Consider the following 21,224-nt stretch of genomic DNA (forward strand, 5'->3'; position numbering starts at 1 on the left):
TCCCCCACCCTGTGGATGCCTGAAACTACGGCTCGTCCCAAACCCTATATAAATCGTGTGTGTTCCCCTCTGTGCACATCTTCTCACTTGAAGGGAGCACTTCCCGGCTTCTCTTTGGCATGTCTGCATTGCCCGCATCGCGGCTCTTTGCTTTGGAGCCTTATTAAGGAAAATAAGGGTTGCCTGACCTCCAGCCCTGGATAGTGGATCTCTGCAACCACATGGCTCTTGGGGGACTACAGAGTGGAGATGCCGGGAAAAGAAATGAGTCATGTCCTGTGTGGGTGGCGGGAGATTTCATCACACCACTCAACACAGCACACAATGGAAAACATGAATTGTTTATTTCTGAGATTTTTCAGTTATTAGTTCTGGACTGTGGTTGACTGTGGGCAGTGGAACTATGCATAAGGGAGTCTACTGTATTCAGCAGTAACAGGGAACCAACTATTCATAGTTGCAACAACATGGATCTTCTGTGGTTTTCGTTAATTAGACCGGTGTTTTTTTTTTATTTCCTAGTCAGTGAGACAATCTTTGTTAGAAAACGGGAAAATTGGGTCAGTACGTTTATTTAAATGTTGGGTATAATAATATGTATTTTTAAATCACATTTTTGGTAGTATTTGAAAGCATTGGCTTGAGGCCGACTGTGGCAGACTCGCCTGCTCTCGGGACAGCCACTTACTCTCTTTCTACTAAGTTTTGTATTTGTCACATGGGATAGGAACAGTTTCTTGTTAGTATTCAATGAATTAGTATATTTAAATAGGTTTCAAACATGGACAAGGACAAAAGACTATATAAGGCTCAGTTACTAATATGATTGACCCTCCTATATGCCTCCTGCTTTCCCTACACATCTTGTCCCCCTACCCCCATCCCTTCGGCTCCATAGAAAGTGATCAAAAGTTTTTAATTTTCTTCTCCTTTACTGTTTGGAAGAGTGTCTTTTGTATTATATTATTTTAATAGTTCCCCTTACAATTTGAGCATGTATACATAACTCCTAAAGTTAATAAAGTCTTCGCTTTCTTCACCCCACATTCCAGGACCGTGACATGCGTCATTTCTCAGAGCCCCCCCCCCACCCGAGCACATTTACAATGGCTTTATTTTTCAAATTCCCAGCTCACTTTCATAACCCACAAATTAAACATTGTGTGATGTTTTATAGAGTCCAAGAGTACGCAGGTGTATCCTTATGTCCCTTCTTTTCCCTTCCTTGATAGCTTTCAGACCTTCCTTCTCTGACCACTTCGCATCTTTTTGAAATGTAAATTATTTTATTGAGGGTCATTTAAAACTAAACACTTTCAGTTTCTCTTCATTTGTCTTTGTTTTGTTCCCGGTCTTGAAAAATACATTAGCTGTGCAAAAAATAGCTTTGCTATTCTTTTGTGTCATTTTATGTCAACCCTCTCTGCTGTCACAAGCTTTTCCTGCGCTACCTTTTCCCCTCTGGTCCCACGTGTATCTTTATTCTTCAGTCACAGCTCCTTGTGTTGTTGTTGTTGTTTTGTTTTACCAATTTGATGACATAACTACATACACAACTAGTCAACCAACACATGTATATTTTTTCTTTTTAGTAAATCAAGGAACACACATTGCACTAGGTGAGGTGTTAATGTCTTTCAGTTTCCAATGACTATGTACTACAGAGCGACATGGGATGCTTCTCTAATGTTGTATACCTTCCTAGAAAAATCCCTACGACTCGCACTGCAGGATGCTTGAGACTGAAGAAAATCTAGCTTCTCAAAAACGGAATGATTATCATATGTGTATGTAGAATTAGACTTAATTTAGATTTCATAGGGTCTGGGTATTTTATTAACATCAAAAGAAAGATTATTTTAAAATCAACATTTGTAATTTTAGTTGCTTTGTTAAAAGACAGAAGTATAATGCATCTGTGTATATTCATGTAAATGTGACTATTACAATCCATTCTTTTTTTTTTCTTCCATTGAGCTTGCTCAGTCTCGTGTTTACAAATACCAGCATCGGTTTGCGAATCACCCTACATTCCTTTCTCCCACTGACGTGCAACGACGGGCCAACCGCCGAGGCAGGCAATGCTGACGACTGACCCTAGGATGGGAAGTAGATTTGATTATTGGGAACTAGATGACTAACCACTACAGAGGAAAACTTTTAACCATCTTCATTTGACAAAGGCGTAAGTTCTTTTCTGGAGAAAAGTAGTGGCTGGTTTGTTTGATTGTTCAACTAGCATATGCCCAATAGACAGAGTGGGAATAACATAGGAAGTGTGCTGACCTCGGGCTGAAGAGAGCCTCCCAAACACGGTGCGTCTGTTCTTGTGCCAGATCAGGAGCACCGCACGCTCAGCCTGTTCTGGGCCGTGCCCACCGCAGGTGTCTGCAGGAGCAGTGTGCCCCGCAAGGTGGCCTGGTGGAAGGCCAGGGTGGAGGCCAAGGGGACTGGCGTGGAGGGAGGAGACAGGAGGTAGCAGAGAGGAGGTCGAAGAGGAGGCCAGTCAGACAGATACACGAGGAAGGCGTGCTCAGTTGTGGTCAGCTCATTGGTTGTTATTTTACACGCGACACAAGCTACTGAGGGATTTTGAGCAAGGAGGCAACACAATCTGATTTACGTTTTAAAAGGATCATTTTGGCTTCTTTATGGGGCAAAAAGTGGAAGCAAGAAATCCAGATAAGAAGCTATTAGAGTAGCCAGGCAAGAAACGGTGGCGTCCGGGAGGTGAACAGGGCAGGATCGCCTGCACTTTGCAGAATACGACACGTGAGAGCAACAGAGCGCATTCCAGAAACTGCCGAAGTCCAAGGGCCTGGGTGCAGCGAGAGGCTGGGGCGCACAGCATGAGAGGAGGTTGTAGAAGTGGGCGGGGTCCGCCTGCAGGGGGCCTTTTAGGGCTTGGGACACAGTTTTGCTTTATTTTAGATACTTCTCATCCAAAGTCATTGAAGGATTTTAACCGCAGAATAACATAACCTGACTCACATTGCATGAAGATTATTCCGTCTGGTTTGTGGGGGAAGTGTGGACACCTGGGATCAATTTAGGAAGCTATAGCCAGAGGCTGGACAGAAGGTGGTGGCCGCGGGGCCAGGATGGAGAGGAGACAGTGGCGATGGAGGGGCACCTAGCAGGGCGCACTGGAGCTGCAGCAGACAGGATAACCGACACGAGCGAGAGGAAAACGGAAGGGGAAAGGATTTCTGGTTTTGGTACCTACCTGGGTTATCGTAGTTCAGCAAATAATAAAACTATGCATATAAACTAATACTTACATCTAGACACCTTAAATGTCCCTGTCGCTTTGTTTTGATTGGGGGCTTTGACTGAGGGGCTGTGTCACACACATTACTCTAAGCATGACTTGGTCCCTGAACGTTGTCAGGCCTGGCTGCAAAGCAGGCTTACATCATATCGAATTGAACCGATGGGGGCATTTCCTAGATGTTGCTCCTCCTTCAAGGACAGCCTATTTCTAATCCGTTCTTTGTGTAGCACGAGCTTCCACAACTCCTAAGGGAATTCAGTCTTGCTTTTAATCAAAATCCAAAAGTAGATCTTCGCTGCTCTTCGCATCAGACCCCCAGACCGCAGCTTGGCACACAGGCCCTTCGTCCCAGTAGCTCTGCTTCCCAGCGTTCTGACTCGGCCGCCCCGTTCTGTCCCTCAGTGCTGCAGACGTCCTGAGCTGGTCATAGCTGCTCGACACGGCGCTTCCCTGGTTTGGAACGCCCGACTGCCCTCTTACTGTTACTGCCACACACCAGTGATTGTGACAAGCTTCCTGTGAGAACCGCCTCTGACTCCCCAGGTCGGAGTTAGATCCCTCCCGCGTGTGCCCTAAACCAGGAGCGCCCCCCCCCCGCCCCATCACAGCAGATCTCGTCCTCTAATTGCCTACGAGCTTCTTCGTGTCCCCTATAGGACAAGGCTTTTTTTTTTTTTTTTTTCTTTCCTTTATTGATTTTAGAGAGAGAGGAAGTGAGAGGAAGAGAGGAATAGACAGATTGATGAGGGAGAACATTGACTGGCCGCCTCCTGCATGCCCCCCACTGGGGATCGGGCCCACAACCTGGGCATGTGCCCTGACCGGGAATCGACCCGGCGACCTCTTGGTGCATGGGTCCACGCTCAACCACTGAGCCACACCGACTGGATGACAAGACATCTCTTAAAGCCAGAGACATTGTTCTCCATAATTTTATTCTCAGGACATAGTGCCTATACTAGGAGCTTGATAAGTGTAACATTATGTGACTAAATGAGAACTATGGCGTAGCAGAGAATACAGTTCCCGGAGAAAGTATGTAGAGGGGCTCACGGCCTGGGCATCACATGAGGAGTGGTGTGGAACAAAAGACGTGAGGAAAAAGACGAAAGGAACGGCCATAAAGCTACAAGGAGGATGTGCAGAGCACTGTGCTGCAGCGGTCCAGGGAACACAGAATTTCAAACAATGCCCCATCAATAATACCGAACAATCTGAAAGCCTAGAAGATGCCTGAATGCTCAGGAGATCTGGCGATTGAGGACATTGCGGCGACCTGGGGGCAGGCAGGTCCTGTGGATACAGGAGCCGGATGGCGGGTGCTGCGTACAATAGCGCCCAAGGGGTTGACGACAGCCGGCTCTGGGCAGGAGGCTGGAGCCATCTCTCCACTCGCGCTCTGCGGAGGCCCGCTCCTGGCAACTACCGCACGTGGATTTCCTGCGTGCACACAGCGAGGTCTTCTGACGCACCTGAGAGTGACAGTGGGTGATGCAAATCTGGAACCGCCCGTAGAAGACACCAGAGAAGGGAAGAGAGGTGGACAAGCTCTGGAGGCGGCATTTCTCAAGCGAGGGAAGTTTGAAAGACTAGATCAAAGTGAGGGTCGTTGGACAGTGGGTGGGACGTCCCAGCAGATGCCAGAGCAGAGAGACCAGGAAGAGATTCCGCCGTGGCCACGAGACTATGCCTCACCGGTCTCCAAACTCAGGTGGGTTTTGACCTAGAGCCTGGCTGAGGAGCTCTGAATTCTGCCCCAGGTCTGTGCTGCGGCCTCACGCTCCATGGGCTGCTCCCCCAGTGACTGAGGGGGGCAGGGATACTAAGGCAGCCTGCTCCTGGTAGCCGTGAGGTCCTCAGGGCCAGCTCTGGCTCAGGGACCCTTTAGCAGCCTTGCTAAACCTTTCTTAGACGGGACAGCCATCTAAGATGGTTCCTCTCAGCCTTCTCTGGCTCCTTCACCGTTTTCTCTCACAGAAAGTTTTCCTAGTAAAATCCTTGCATGTTGGACGCTGTGCCAGTGTCTGCCTTTCAGAGCACCCGGACGGGCATCGTGTCTAATGCACATTTATATTTTCAAAGGGAGGCGAATCGCTCTGTCTGTGACGTGCCTGTCTCCCACTTTCTACAAGTGAGTTTCAGTAAGGTATCTATTTCTCACGAATGCTCATTGAGGTAGGTTCTTCTTTTGGAGGGGAGGGGTACAGAGAAATCATGGGAACTATTCAGGAACATCACAGGTGAAGGATAAAACTAGTCTCGCATCATACGTAAGTTACCTAGTGATAGTAAGTTCCTCACATAAACAAAACCATGAGCATCAAGGTGATGCTTATCAATACTGAGGACATGATTGTCATTCAGGAGTCTCACTCTATACCTCAAAATAAGTGATTGTCAACTCTCTTGAAAGGTAGAAGGCAGATGATAGTTATACAGAAATAAAACAAAATAACAGTGTCTAAGATTCAGCTCAAATATTCATAAATATTAACGCGACAAGGCGCCTTTGTGACCACTCACTACCATCTCTGGATAGAAATGTGAGGAGCAAACAAGGTGTTCTGCCTCGCTGAAGGAGAGGCGGATGTGGTCACTGGGCAGAGCTAGTAGCCAGTGCTGACCCCGGCTCTCACAGACCTGACGGTGCTCTTGGAATTTCCCAGTGACAGGAACTGCCACCCACCGAGACTCCGCAAGATGAAACGTGTAAAAAGAAAAAGTATATGTGGATGGAGGCGTACAGGACTTTTCCTTCTCTGATGGTGATACCTGTTGTTAACCAAGGGACTGCTGAGCTTTGCCTTTGCTTTACACAGGCTCAGAAATTTCTCACAAGACTCATAAGAGGCAAACAATGCAATTATATTCTCTCTTTCTCTTTTTTAAATCCCCACCCGAGGATATTTTTTCCCATTTATCTTCAGATAGAGTGGGAAGGGGAGAGAGAGAGAGAAACGTCGACACATTGGTTGGTTGTCTCCCACAGGACCCCGACCAGAGCCAGGGTCCAAACCACAACTAAGGCATGTGCCCTTGACCGGAATTGAACCTTTGACTCTTTTTGGTCCACAGGCTGATGTTCTAACTGCTGAGCCAAACTGCGTAGGGCATGCAATTATATTCTTATAAATGATGAACATAAAGCATGTAGATGGTAAAGGACCAAAATTTCATAGCTGCACCCACTTCTTCCAAACTCCAACACAGGGATTGGCTACTGCATCTTGGGTATCTTTTGGCTCTTCTTAATTTTGTATCTGAAAGCTTTAGATGCTTACTTACATATACTTATTTTTTAAATGATTTGTTTATCACAGGAAAAAAAAAAGTAACAGATGCATGTAATGGCTTTGAGAACATTTAAACAGGTGGGCCTCAAAATATGTGAGATGAGCATATTGCTGTTGTTTATTATAGTTTCCTTCTTTCTATCTTTGCTAAAAATTTCCAAGACCTTTGAACACTCAAAATATTAACATTTGTTTTGTTACGTATCTTAATCTAAACAATTTTAAGTGTTGTTTTCTCAGTGACCAAAATACCAATTCTATATAATGAAGGCAGATGTTATAAATCCTTGACAAGACCTGGAATCCTGTTACATTGTCATGCAAATATGCTGTGTTTGTTCAAAACACATATAAAAATTAGTTTTAAAACTTTATTTTAATATACACTTTTGATATAAGTGTTACCAATGAATATTAATATCCTTTTGTAACAGACTTCATTTTCTTTCCTCAGCTGCCTTTACTGATATGTTTTACTGAAGTATCCACTTCTATGAAGAGAAAAAAGAGAGCAATTCCATGTGTGGAGAAATGTATGGCCACAGGCCAAGAAGATAAGTAAACTAAATCTGTTTATTTTTCCTTCTTCTTTGTTCCATGGCCTTCTTTAATTTTAAAATTCAGTTTTTGTTAGCTTACCATTTTATGATGTAGTTACCTATATGCACATTCTGTAGCATGGTAGACGAGAATTTTCTTATCCCACCCCTTCCTTCGACCATGATCTGGTGTGTGTGTGTGTGTGTGTGTGTGTGTGTGTGTGTCTCCTCAGTCATTGATTGATATCTAATGTAATAAATATGGTGTTTGAAACAATGAGGAAAGAACTAGAGAGAGAATAATTCCCTGAGATGTGTTAAGTTATGGTCAACACGAGCAAGAGGAAGTTTGTTTGCTTGATAGGTGTGTCCCTGTATGTTTTCAAAGGAAGGGCAAGTTGCTGTCATGTTCTCATGACCTCAGGTCTGAAACTATATGCTTCTAGGCCGAACAAAGGGATCCCCAGATGAAACTGAGTGCCAGGCTTTCTGAGATGGAGAAAAAGAGAAGCAAGTGGAACCCCGTGATGAGCGCAAAAGGGGAAAGACCAGGAGGACTGTGACGTCCGAGGGAAGGGCGTGGGAGCCGGTCCAGCGGACTTGCTGTGGGATGGTTGACGGCTCGAGGACGCTCGGTAAAGGACACATTACACTGTTTTCTGGACTCTGTATGTATCTGATCTTATAACAGGTGTATGTGTTTCCTTACTTCCTTTATAGATGTTTCAGACATAGATATGAAAGGTTTTCCAAATTAGTGAGGCAATAGTTATTTCAAACATAACTAAGCTTTCCATAAAGTTGAATAGAACAGGAATTTAGATAGCCTATCCAACTTCTTGATTTTACACATGACGGAACGTAGATTCAAAGAGGTGAGAAGATATTCCCAAGTTCGCGGTATTGTAATCCGTGGATCTAGGGCTCGGTCCCGTCTCTGATCTCCAGCTCTAGTTTCCATACTGCAGTCAGGCGTCTTGGCCAGTTCAGGATGCTCTAACAGAAGGCCGTGGCCGAGCTGGCTTATCAGCATCAGGAATTCATTCCTCACAGTTCTGGAGGCTGGAACGTCCAAGGTCAATGTGCCAACAGACTTGGTGTCTGGTGAGAACCGGCCTCCTGGTTCACAGGTGGTTGTCTTCTCGCTGTGACCTCAAGTGGTGGAAGGGGCAAAGGAGCTTTTCGAGGTACTAATGCCATTCGTGAGCACGGTACCCCCATGACCTCACCATCTACCAAAGACCCACCTCCTGATACAATCATCTGCGATGGGACACAACACTCAGTCTCTAGCATAAGGCGGATTCTTTTGTGAGAAACCCAGAAAAGGGGAAAAAATACCTTACCGTTTCTATGGTGCTTCACAGACTCCTGGGACAATGAGGGAGGGAAAGTCTGGCAAGGAGCGGTTGGGCCCTCCAGCTCAGAGCGGTTGGCACAGTGGTGAACAGGTTGGAAATGCAGCTGGCCTGTGGGCATTCAGGCGTAGAGCCGGTAACACAGAGAGAGAGAATGGGCGAGAGGAGCAATGACCGCAACATTGGGAACGTCTCCAACAGGTGATACGAATAGGAATCTTTGGGGAAGGGATAAATGTCTCACTAGGCTTCTTATAGACCTTTCTCCTTCTAGAACTCTCTGTGCTAAGTTATTTGTCTGCTGATGCTCTGCCCCAGCCCTTGTCTTCTGTACCATGAGGGTTGGGTGTCTGCAAACTGCATTTCAGAACACCCTTGTGGCACATTTCTAGTAAGTTGCTGACAAGGGGGGGCACTGGCAAGCGATGGAAGGTGGGGGGAAGGGCAACCAGTGTTTTTAGCCAGTGTTTTAACCTGGCAGGGACTTGGGCCCGTGGCGAGCACATGCAAGCCTGGGTCCTGCTGCGTGTGAGGAGTGTGGGCCGCGGCTCCCTGCGGCGATGGCCTGGGGGATGTCCAGCGTCCACAGCAGCATGGCTCTTGGGAACCATTTCCTTCTGTTTCCTGGGCCCCATGCATGGTACTCGCACCCTGCACTTGCTGACAGCAGTAAGCTCTGCCATTGCAGTCTTTGGAAACCTCCCCCCTTGTTGTTCTTCCTCCTTTTTGTTTATTCCTGCTACTTTTTTGGTTACTCTTTTTTTCTTTATTGATTTTAGAGAGAGAGAGGAAGGGGAAGGAGAGAGAGATAGAATCATCGATGAGAGAGAACATCGACTGGCTGCCTCCTGCATGCCCCCCACTGGGGATCGGGCCGAAACCTGGGCATGTACCCTGACCGGGAATAGAACTGGCCACCTCTTGGTGCAGGGGTCGACGCTCAACCACTGAGTCACACCAGCTGGGCTTGGTTACTCTTACATCCAATTTTCTAACCCAATCTGTTTGAAATACCTTGAGTTGCTTTGTTTTCCTAATGGACATGAGTAGACACAGCAATGCGTGAGGCTCCTGTGTCCTGCTCTCAGAAATAAAATGGTCAAGTTTTCCATTATTTAGCGAATGTTCAGCTGTTTCTAAGAAAGTGACAATATACAAAGACTAGTGGATGTGGGGCCCTGGACCTGTCAGCTTATATTTTTATTGTGCCAGTTTCCTTACAGTATTTGAATAGTGAATATAAATGTTATTCTCTGATTTAGTAGCTATGCATTGATGTTGGAACTTGTGTTGATTTCTTCTTGTTAGTTTCTCCAGAGTAGAACTTACACATCTGGAAAAGGCAGGTTGCTATCTATGCGGTGTGGTGTACAGAATGAAAGTATCTCTCTGCTCCAAAATATCACTTAGACTTAATAGCTGTGTACTCTCTAGTGAAAGCAATCTATATAAACTGTTATTATATTAAATTATATCTACATATGATCTATGTAGATACTAGTTTAAAGAACTATTATAAAATTTTTATTAAACCATACACCCTAAATAATTATATGCCATCACAAAGCAATGGGTAGGTTTTACCTTTAACAGATGTTATGGTGATGAGAGGAGGAGAGACAAGTTCTGTCAGTGAAGGAAACGGCTGAGAAAGTTCCAGCAAAGGTGAACTCTGGAGCAGAGCTCCGGGCAGTACCTGTCCGCTGGGGCAGGGAGGGTCAGACCCAGGCCTGTCCCAGACTGGCTGATGTTGCAACAGGACACCAAAGAGCCCCGCCATGAATGACATTCCTACATGTGTGAAGTTTTGTTTTGTGTTGTTGGTTTGTTTTTTTTTTGTTTTTTGTTTTCCATTTTATTTCAAGAAAGCCCATGTTAAAATAACAGGATTTTATATGGGGAATAACACATTGTCTTGATCAATTTATACGTAAGGAATTTTCAGATAAAATGGTATTGAGCAGATTGCAACTAGGAACGGGCTGCTGGGTCTTGAACAGTGAACTCAGGAAAGAGAAGAGGGGAGGGAAGGAGGGGAGAGGAGGGGAGGGAAGCAGAAGGGGTCTGTCACTTGACTCTGAGGGATGCTGCTAGATCACAAAATTGTGACCGTTTATGAGAGTGTCCATGTCCATATGTAATCGGTACATGCTGTCTTCATAGTGTGCATATTACCACTAATTAAGAATTTTCCTAGAGCATGTGTGTATATGCCTATGTGGGGAGGGCAGGATGTATATGCATCAGGACAGCAGATCATTTCCAGGTGGGCTGGCAGCCCTCCCCCATGTGAACAGAAGGAGCTTCCTGGAACCATTTCCTTGGGCCACATATAGGCTGCAGTTGAGCAAAGTTGTACATTTACTGCAATATCGGGGCGCAGAGTAGTTTAGCTTGATCTGCGGAGGGACACAGAGACAAGGTGGAGGCACAGGGCAGTCCTCTGGGAGCCGGGAAACAGCACTGGGGAGACGGGGAAGCTGGAACGGGTGGCGGGAGACGTGTGACAGAGAAGACCGGACAAAACCAAAGCGGCTGATGGGGAAAACCAGGCCCCGTTCAGTTCCTCTGCGGGAATCTCCGCCCCGACACGTCTTCAGGGAAAGCAGGAGAAGAGTTGATTTTCAGTGTCGATTCTGATGATGTTGATTTCGAATACAAACATACCGTGATTATAATGATCTATTCAACGATTCTGTGCAAAAAAACCTCTGCTGTTCATCAGTGTGAGGTTAAGAAAACTCGGCATACTCCCCAGCTAGCCTTTTTGTTGATTGAACGATTGAAGAGCCATCGGTATACAACCTAATTTTCAAATCCTTCTCCGCCCTGATAGTATTTGCAATCTCACTTGGAGAACATTTCATCCCAAATTGTATTCTCTTCTTCATAGTAATGTGTTAAATGCATTTCAAATATTAATGAAAATAAGGAAAGATGCATAACTTGAAATATGTCATGTATTGTGTGTTATTTCTGAAGACAAAAAAAAAAAAAGAAAAGGCCCTAGGAGAAAAGTAAACTTGATGGTATGTTTTGAGCTGCTCCATTGTTCCGGGGCCCTGGGGGAGGCCAGGTGAGGGGACGGTGGAGGGAAGTGTGATGCATGGGAAACGGAGGAACATTCCAGCAGCTCAGAGAACCTTAGCTGCGCCCACCTTCCCTGCCAAGCCCTTCTCCCAGATCTGCATCTCTCTAACGAGAGGGTAGGAGAGAATGCAGGTCGGTGCGGGTCCACGCAGGACCGCTGGCTCGCTTTGTTCCTGAGCGTCCCCGGCCTTCCTGCACAAGCCAACGCGGACAGCAGAGGCCGCGGGCATCCCCGTGCCTACCCCTCCTCCCCACGCAGCACCCACCCAACACCTTCTGCGTGGCGTGGCTCCTCTCGCCACCATCATTTCCATGCTGGTACCGCGGAGACTTGAATGAGAATGTCGGTGGAGCAACACTCCGAGCAGGACTGAGTGAGGGGGGAGCAGAGACGGGCGGTTTTAGATGTTTTGCCCTGGAAGAGGTCAGAGACTTCCTCTGAGGGGGGCATTTTAGACATCAAGCCAACTCCCTCTGTCCACCGGCGGTGATCTCAGCTCTGGGCATGTTCTACCGATGTCCTCGGAGAAGCACCATGCTCACCCACTCGAATAGCCCTTCTGTCTCTGCCTCCTGAAAGGCGAGGTCACAGGTTAAGGACATCGTGACCTTCCCTCCAGGGGAAGCACGTCCACGGCTCTATTTGTCATCACTTTTACGTCTGCAATTCACCGCTGCCAGGTATTTCTAGGAAGAGCAGGAAGGTCTTGTCAACCTTGACTCTGTGTGACGTGTGAGATGACAGGCGACTCTGTGTAAATATTAACATGCACTTCCTGTTTGTTTGTTTTTCTGGGGGTGTCTAAGGCCTGACCTTATTCTCAGAATCAGGAGTACAGCATCTCAAAAAGCCCCCATAACCGTGTCTGCCCACCAAGGTAACTCACAGAATATGTCTTCCATTTGTCATTCAGAGAGTCCATTCTGTTCACAGTTGCTCTTTACTGATTCCATCTGTTAGAGGCTTTGCTTGTACCCAATGGCACTCGCAGCAGATTGTGAACGTAACAGAGAAACGTTTCCTTGGCACGGAAAAGGAGTATTTGTTTTAACTGACAAGGTGTAACATTTATGAGATACAAATGAGTTTTAGCTGTCTCATTTATTTTCCTCAGTCTCTGCAAGACAATGATTGGTGTCTAGATGTCTGTACAGGAACCTCGGGAAATTACAGAAAGGACAGAAAAACAGCTCTAGGGAAGTCGGTTCAAGCACGCTGACTGCAGCTTGCAGGAGAGCGGATTTGGAGAATGGGGATTTGGCGAAGCGGGGTGGCAGTGGAAATTCTCACTGTGCTATGTATTGCTGTAATTATCTGTTTTTAGAAAATAAAGGAGTATTCTTTTTAAAAAGCAATTTTCCCTGTTCAGCAATGATAAAATAAATCATTTTCTGAAAAATGAGGCTGAAGTCAATGCTTTCAAATGAGAATAAAAAAAATCAATCCGATTTCTCCTTAACAATGGTCCTATATTTGATGAGTATCTGTGATCTGATAAATGATTCTTAAAATCTTATTCCTTAGTACCTTCATGAGTAGTAGAAGATATCGAACATAAAATGCTAAACAATTTTTGAGATTAAGCAGTTTCTATAAACTTATTATATTTAATAAATGAACTAAGAGTACCAAATTTATAATGGATTGCACTAGCTTGAAGAGATATTGGGAAGATGCTTCCCCAAAATAGCACAACAAAAAGTACAGTTGAAAAGTAGTAAACAGAAAGTAAAGTTGAAATTAACTATTCTGATAAATGGAAAGACACTATATTGCCCCAAGGAAATAAACGTAATAGCAACATTCTCATGAGATCTTTTTTTTTAGAGAGAAAAAGGGAATACGAGGAATGTGTTCTATCCCATTTGTAACCCAGTGAACCTCATTACATCATTATAGGAGGCTACAAAGAGAAAGGCATGTCTATAGAATGCGTCCCACTGCTCAATTTGGAAAATAATGGGTGCGATTTGAAACAACCCAAGGCTAAAGGCACTGTGGGGGAGGAAAGATGAATTTCACTGATACTATTAGTGCCTCTTGAGGGTCACAGTGTAGGAAAGAACCTGCTGCCTATTCTAGCTCCTTGTGACCGTGTTATCCAGCCAGTCTCTGCCTTCTGGAACCTTTACCTTCTTCTGAGAGAACATTTGCCCAGAGCTCTTTCCCTGCCTTTTCCACTGGTCCAGGGTGCAGCGGGGCTCTGGAGAAAGCAGGGCTCTGGGAAGGCTTCTATATAAAGTGTCCCCTTGGTGACCACTACATTTTCCGACCAAGCAGAAAAACGAATGTGTGCTTTCAAATATTCAGAAGCAAAACTTCTTGTACTAAAATAGATTTTTATAAACAGTATATACAAATTCAGGATTTCCCCCCCACCCTGTCACTTTGATTAATGCCATTTGGACTCTTGTAAGCCACTTAATAATTGACTGGGGTCAGGGTGTCTGCAGGGACAACTGTGCACATTCCAACCCTGGCTTCACGGGGCTCTGGTATTCAGAGAGCGCTCTAAGATCTGCTTTCCACTGACCTTTAAATCCTGTTAATTGCTTATATAGTGAGCATTCAAAGTCGGGCCTGGCAAAATCAAGAAAACCGAAGGGGAAGGATGAATTTTTCACTCAAAAGAGCACAGCCAAGATGAAACACATAGCGGGAACCATGTCAAATGTGGACCAGGTGGAGGACGGGGAACATTTGCTGTGAGACTTCAGTAGGAAGGTGGTGGACTCATTCAGCTTGACCCCAAGGGTGACTGCCGAGATAATGGTCATCTCCAGGAGCCCTTTTCTGAAATTACTGGGACCCTTGACACTTCAAATGGCTAAACACAAGATAAACAATCAATTCGTTGAACTACTCTTGAGAAGATTCAAATATCAGATGGTATTGGACCACTGCACATTCATTTCTAATCTCACTGTTCTGTTTCCTCTTCTGAAATTTGTTTACTATAAAATGTCCATGCTTTAAAATTCTATTTATAAAAATCTGAGATGAGGTTGGATTTCAATTCATAAAGAGAAACAAGGGATGAGTGACTTCCTTAAACATTTATAGAGCCCAATCCCTGATATTTGTCACATAACATTTAAAATGTTCCTTCCTGTAAAATGACCTTCAATATTTTCCGTCATTAAAGGGAAGATTAGTGATTTTGCTACTAAATGATTTTGGGCTTAAAGTCTGTTCTGCCAGATTGGAAAACTCAGGAAAAATTAACTTTGGCCATAGAAAGTAGACAGGTATTGATAGTAAGCTATTGAGAAGAAATGGAAAATTTACCGAGCAGAAAAGTCTTTCATCTTTTTCTTAATAGCTATTTCATAAGATTGACTTGGGGCCACCAGCCTCTTTCTTTGGGGCAGGAAAGAAAGATTTTTCACTATTAGTAATGTCTCCATACCTGTGATCTGACCCTTAAACTGAGCAGAAGAGGTTCAGGGACAAGATCCTTAACGTTGACATATAATTGGTAATGTCTATAAGCTCAATGTCATTAATAGGGATTTCTCATCTGTACGCATGGAGCAGATAAATCAGATAGGGGAGGCTGGATCATACTCTTAAGAGGAAACAGGGTAAGAGTTGGGAACATATCTGTATCTCATTCTATTAACACCATAACACATTACGTATGCAGACTCAGTACACATTTGCAGAATCCAGCATCACAGTCAAACAAGTGTACTGTTCATTTGCTGTATGCGTAAGGACACATGTAACTGGTACATGACCGAGTAAATAGACTTGAGCGGCACTGCAGTTCACATAGGTGCTGCGTGACATTGCCATCTGATGCGCAAACCATCATTTCCAGTTTTGTCCTCTTGCCTTGCTATAGTGATGGAGCTTTGAAACGGCAAATCTGCTCTTGTCATTCTCCCTGAGGATACAGACCAGATTCATCGTAGAACTGCTGACCCCTCTGGTCCTACCGACTGGTTTGGTCTTAACACTCTTATTTTCTGCTTCAACCACAAGGAAATTCTATTGATTGCTCACTCTTTCCCTGGTCTGGAGGATTTCACGTGCACTATAATTTTCTCCTCTAGCCCTCCTGTCATGAAGCTAACAGTTTCTTATCCCTCAAGTTTCACCTTGAACATCACCTTCTGGGGGAGGTGTCCCCTCCCAGAGCAGACGGGTCGGGTCCATGGCAGTCCTTTATTTCTTTGTAGCACAAATTGTATTTATTTAGTATATGGCTTTCCTAACTTTAAGCCTCTGAGCTGCATGAGGGCAGATATTCAATACGTGCTTGTCGGAGAAATAGATGCATGCTTGAGGTATTCTATTTATAATCGTTGGTCTGCTCACAGTCTTGGATCAGCTGTAGATACTAGGTGCAATTTAATTCCATTCTCTATTTTCTTTAGTTCAAGTACACACACACACATACACATGCACATGCACACACACACATACATATCTTGCTTGCAATTTTCCAGGGGTAAAATTCCAGAGCTGCAGGTCCCTCATCTCCCCACTTGCCCCATGTCACCTCTCTGATCTCATCCACCACCACTCCCCAGCACCTGAGGACAGAAAAGTGGCACACTCAGGAGCTCCTGGCTCCCCTCCCTAGTGACAAAGGGCTGGGAGCCACTGTCAAGAGGTAGGTGGCTTTGTTTCTGGTGGAGGGAGGATGGAGAATATGCACACTGGGAGGAGAACCCAGACTCTCAGACAGGAGTGCAATTGAAGTGGAGCTCTGAAAAATGACAGTTATCCAGGTGCCACCCGTGGAGGTTCTGCTGCTCATCCTTGCTGCCTAAAGTGAGTGGTGACCTCAGGCCCCGAGCTTCCTGCAGCCCATTATCCACCCCCACCCAGTGGACCCAGAAGAAGAGGGAAAACAGAAGCCCCGTGGCTTTATTGCCTACAACTGACTGTTTATCTCGAATACTTAAACTCAACAGAATGAAGAGTCTTGGGGAAGAAGAGTCAAAGCCTTAGCAGTTCTGGAGGCCCGGGCTGCATCAATTCTTAGCGAGTCATGCTACACAAGGCCTCTGATGAGAAACAGTAGGCAGCTCCTTAACACAACCCATGTTTATGGTGCTCCCAACCCTATGGACAGCCCCATGACAGACACTGGGACAACAGAGAGGAAGAGGGACACAAGAACCTCTCTGTCGCAATGAGTTTCCAGTTAGGCAGAGGAGAGAGCAGTATAAGGCCAAAGTAGCAGAAGGAACGATTGAAATGCATGCCATGATCCTGGCACAGCAGTGTGCCCTGGGAGATCGAAGGAGGGGGTACATTCTCCCTGAGGATGGCAGGGCCTGCAGAGAACAGGCCACCTGAGATGGATCTTGCAAGGTGATGCAGGAGAAAAAAGATAAAGCTAGAGCAAGGGGCAGCTTGAGCAAAAGCTGACTTCTGAATTGTCTTAACATTTTTACCAAAATAAGTTCAGGGAATAAAATTACTCTCTTGTGTCTGGAGCACAGAATGTGTAAATAGAAGGATTTGGAAAGGAACTAAGACAGGTGGATTTGAGCCAAATCATGCAAAACTACAAGACCTTGAAAATAAGGCTAGAACTTTGATGTTATATATACTGCAGGCAATACAAAGCTACTATAGGTTTTGTGCAGATGTGTGTGTTGAAAATTTAGCTCAGCTATTCCCTGGTACTGCTGCCTCAGCATTCATTTTGTTTGGCCAAGCAGCCTGCGGTGACCTTAAACTGATAGCAGCCCACAGAGTCTCAGCAAATTAAATTCTGATAGGACTTCCCCAGTCTCCCTGTGACAACCATTTTCCCTTGTCTCCCAGCCCATGCATGCCTCATGTGCCCCTTTGATAAGAACCCCTGGGTAACTTACCAAAACCAATCATTTGTTTGTTTTTATTCTTTAAATTTTTTATTAATTAATTTTTGTTACAGATGTTTCTCCTTTTTCCCCCATTGATACCCTCCTCCCGATCCTGCCTCCCCCCCCCACAACATTGTTGTCTATGTCCATTGGTCATGCATATGTGGATAGAACTTAAGTTCGTTGGTTTATCTCTTGTTCCCCCTGACCCCTTCCTTTGAGGTTTGTCAGTCTGTACCCTACTTCTATGTCTGGGTCTGTTTTGTTCATTAGCTTATTTTGTTCATTATATTCCACAAATAAGTGAGATCATGTGATATTTGTATTTATCTGATTGGCTTATTTCACTTAGCATAATACTCTCCAGGTCCCTCATGTCATCTCAAAAGATAAGAGATCTTTCTTTTTTATGGCTGCATAGTATTCCATTGTGTAAATGAACCACCACTTTTTTATCCACTCATCTATTGACGGACACTTGGGCTCTTTCCATATCTTAGCTATTGTAAATAGTGCTGCTATGAGCATAGGGGTACATACATTCTTTCTGATCGGTGTTTCAGGCTTCTTAGAATATATTTCTTGAAGTGAGATCACTGAGTCAAATGGCAATTTAATTTTTCATTTTTTTGAGGTAACACCATATTGTTTTCCATAGTGGCTGCACCAGTCTGCATTTCCACCAGCAGTGTACCAGAGTCCCCTTTTCTCCACACCCTCGCCAACACTTGTTGTTTGATGATTTGTTGATGGCAGCCATTCTGGCAGGTGTGAAATGATACCTCATAGTTGTTTTAATTTGCATCTCTCTGATGATTGGTGACACTGAGCATTTTTCACATGTTTCTTGGCCATTTGTATGTCCTTTTTGGAGAGGTGTCTATTTAGGTCCTCTGCCCATTTTTTTTTTCTTTATTGATTTTTAGAGAGAACAAAAGGGACAGGGGGAGAGAGATACAAACAATGAGAGAGGACATTGATAGGCTGCCTCCTGCATGCCCCCCACTGGGGTTTGGGCCCACAACCTGGGTTGTGCCCTGACTGGGAATCGAACTGGCGACCTCTTGGTGCATGGGTTGATGCTCAACCACTGAGTCACATGGGCCAGCTCTGCCCATTTTTAAATTAGGTTCTTTGTCTTCCTTTTGTTGAGTTGTAAGAGTATGCTATATATTTTGGAGATTAACCCCTTATCTGATGTATCATTGGCAATTATGCTCTCCCATACAATGGATTCCCTTTTGATGTTTGTTTCTTCTGCGCAGAAGCTTTTGAGTTTGATGTTGTCCATTTATTAATTTTTCCTTTGTTTTTCTTGCCTTAGGCATTGTATCAGTGAAATTTCTGCTGTGTGTGATGTCTGAAATTTTGTTGCCTACATTTTCTTCTAGGATTTGTATGGATTCATGAGTTACATTTAAGTCTTTTATCCATTTTGAGTTTATTCTTGTGTATGGTGTAAGTTGATGGTCTAGTTTCATTTTTTTGCATGTAGCTATCCAATTTTCCCAGCACCATTTATTAAAGAGACTGTCTTTACTACCTTGTATGTTCTTGCCACCTTTCTCAAATATTCATTAAGCATAATGTCTTGGGTCAATTTCTGGGTTCTCTGTTCTGTTCCATTGATCTATATGCCTGTTCTTGTGCCAGTACCAGGCTGTTTTGATTACAATGGCTTTGTAGTATAACCTGATATCCAGTATTGTGATCCATCCTGTTTTGTTCTTCTTTTTCAAGATAGCTATGGCTATTCGGGGTCTTCTTTGGTTCCATATAAACTTTTGGAGTATTTGTTCTAGTTTCATGAAATATGTCATTGGTATTTTAATGAGAATTGAATTGAATTTATTGATTGCTTTGGGTAGTATGGACATTTTAATGATGTTAAATCTTCCAATCCATGAACAAGGTATATGCTTCCACATCTTTATATCTTCCTCTATTCCTTTTTTCAATGTCCTGTAGTTTCTGCGAACAGGTCCTTTACTTCTTTGGTTAAGTTTATTACCACGTACCTTAACTTTTTGCTGCAATGGTAAATGAGAGTGTTTTTTAGTTTCTCTTTCTGTGAGTTCATCATTGCTGTATAAGAATGCCATTGATTTCTTGATGTTAATTTTGTATCCTGCTAGTTTGTCAAATTTATTTATTAGGTCTAGTAGATTTTAGAGAGAGTCTTTAGGGTTTTCTATGTACAATATCATCTCATCTGCAAATAATGACAGTTTTACTTCCTGCTTTCCAATTTGGATCCCTTTTATTTTTTCTTCATGTCTAATTGCTATAGTTAAGACATCCAGTACTATATTAAATAAGAGTGGCAAGAGTGGGCATCCTTGTCTTGTTCCTGTTCTTAAGGAGAATGCTTTTAATTTTTGCCCATTGAGTATGATGTTGACTGTAGGTTTTTATATATGGCCTTTATTATGTCGAGATACGATCCCTCTGTTCCCACATTGCTGAGTGTTTTTACCAGAAATGTGTGCTGGATTTTGTTGAACGCTTTTTCAGTGTCTGTTGATATGGTTTTTATCTTTCATTTTATTTATGTAGTGTATCACATTTAATGATTTTCAAATATTCTACCAGCCTTGTATCCCTGGGATGAATCCCACTTGATCATGGTGAATAATTTTTTTAATGTATTGCTGAATTCAATTTGCTAATATTTTGTTAAGGATTTTGGCATCTATGTTCATCAGGGATATTGGCTTGTAGTTGTCTTTCTTTTTAGTGTCGTTATAGAGTTTTGCAGTTAGAATTATGCTGCCCTAATAGAACAAGTTTGGAAGTCTTCCTTCTTCTTGAATTTTTTGGGATTGTTTGAGGAGAATCGATGTTAATTCTTCTTTGAATGTTCAGTAAAACTCCCTGTGAAGCCATCTGGGCCCAGGCTTTTGTTTGCTGGGAGCTTCTTGACTATCTTCAGTTTTCTTAGCTGTTATTTTTCTTAAGGAGAACTTTTCTATCTCTTCCTGGTTTTGTTTTGGCAGACTCTGTCATTCTAGAAATTTGTCCATTTACCTAGATTACTTTTCTATCTCTTCCTGGTTTTGTTTTGGCAGACTCTGTCATTCTAGAAATTTGTCCATTTACCTAGATTGTCTGATTTCTTGGTGTACAATTGTTCATAGTATTTAACAATCCTTTGTATTTCTGTGGTGTCAGTTGTTACTTCTCCTCTTTTGTTTCTGATTTTGTTTATTTGGGTCCTCTCTCTTTGTTTCTTGATGAGTCTGGCTAAGGCCCATCAATCTTGTTCATCTTTGCAAAGAACCAGCTCTTTGTTTCATGTATCTTTTGAATTGTTTTTTCTTTTTTTAGTCTCTATGTCATTTACTTCTGCTCTAACCTTTACTATTTTTTTCATTCTACTTACTCTAGATTATTTTTGTTTTGTTTTGTTTACTTTCTAGGTCTTTAAGTCGTAGGGTTAGAAAGTGAATTAGACATTTTTCTAGTTTCTTGAGGTAGGCTTGTAGTGCTATGAACTTCCCCTCAGGACTGCTTTCATTGCGTGCCATAAATTTTGTGTTGTGAGTGTTCATTTTTTTTTTGTTTGTTTCCAGGAAGTTTTAATTTCTTCCTTGATCTCCATGGTAACCCATTCATTGTTTAATAACATGCTGTTTAGCTTCTATGTGTTTGAATGATTTTGATGTAATTGATTTCTAGTTTCATGCCATTGTGATCAGAGATGCTTGATATGATTTCAATCTTCTTGAACTTGTACAGACTTAGTTTGTGTCCTAACATGTGGTCTGTCTTTGACACTGCCATGTGCTTTTGAGAAGAATATAAAGTCTGCAGTTTTGGGGTGTAATTCTCTGTAGATATC

General features: G+C 43.6%; 1 pseudogene; it reads left to right on the forward strand.

Moving 5' to 3' along the window:
* Nucleotides 1-4,503: 4,503 nt before the first annotated feature.
* The window catches only part of LOC118623015, a 120,366-nt pseudogene continuing 103,645 nt past the window's right edge, over nt 4,504-21,224 (forward strand).

The sequence above is a fragment of the Molossus molossus genome, unplaced genomic scaffold, assembly GCF_014108415.1.
Source record: "Molossus molossus isolate mMolMol1 unplaced genomic scaffold, mMolMol1.p scaffold_m16_p_9, whole genome shotgun sequence".
Taxonomy (NCBI): Eukaryota; Metazoa; Chordata; class Mammalia; order Chiroptera; family Molossidae; genus Molossus; species Molossus molossus.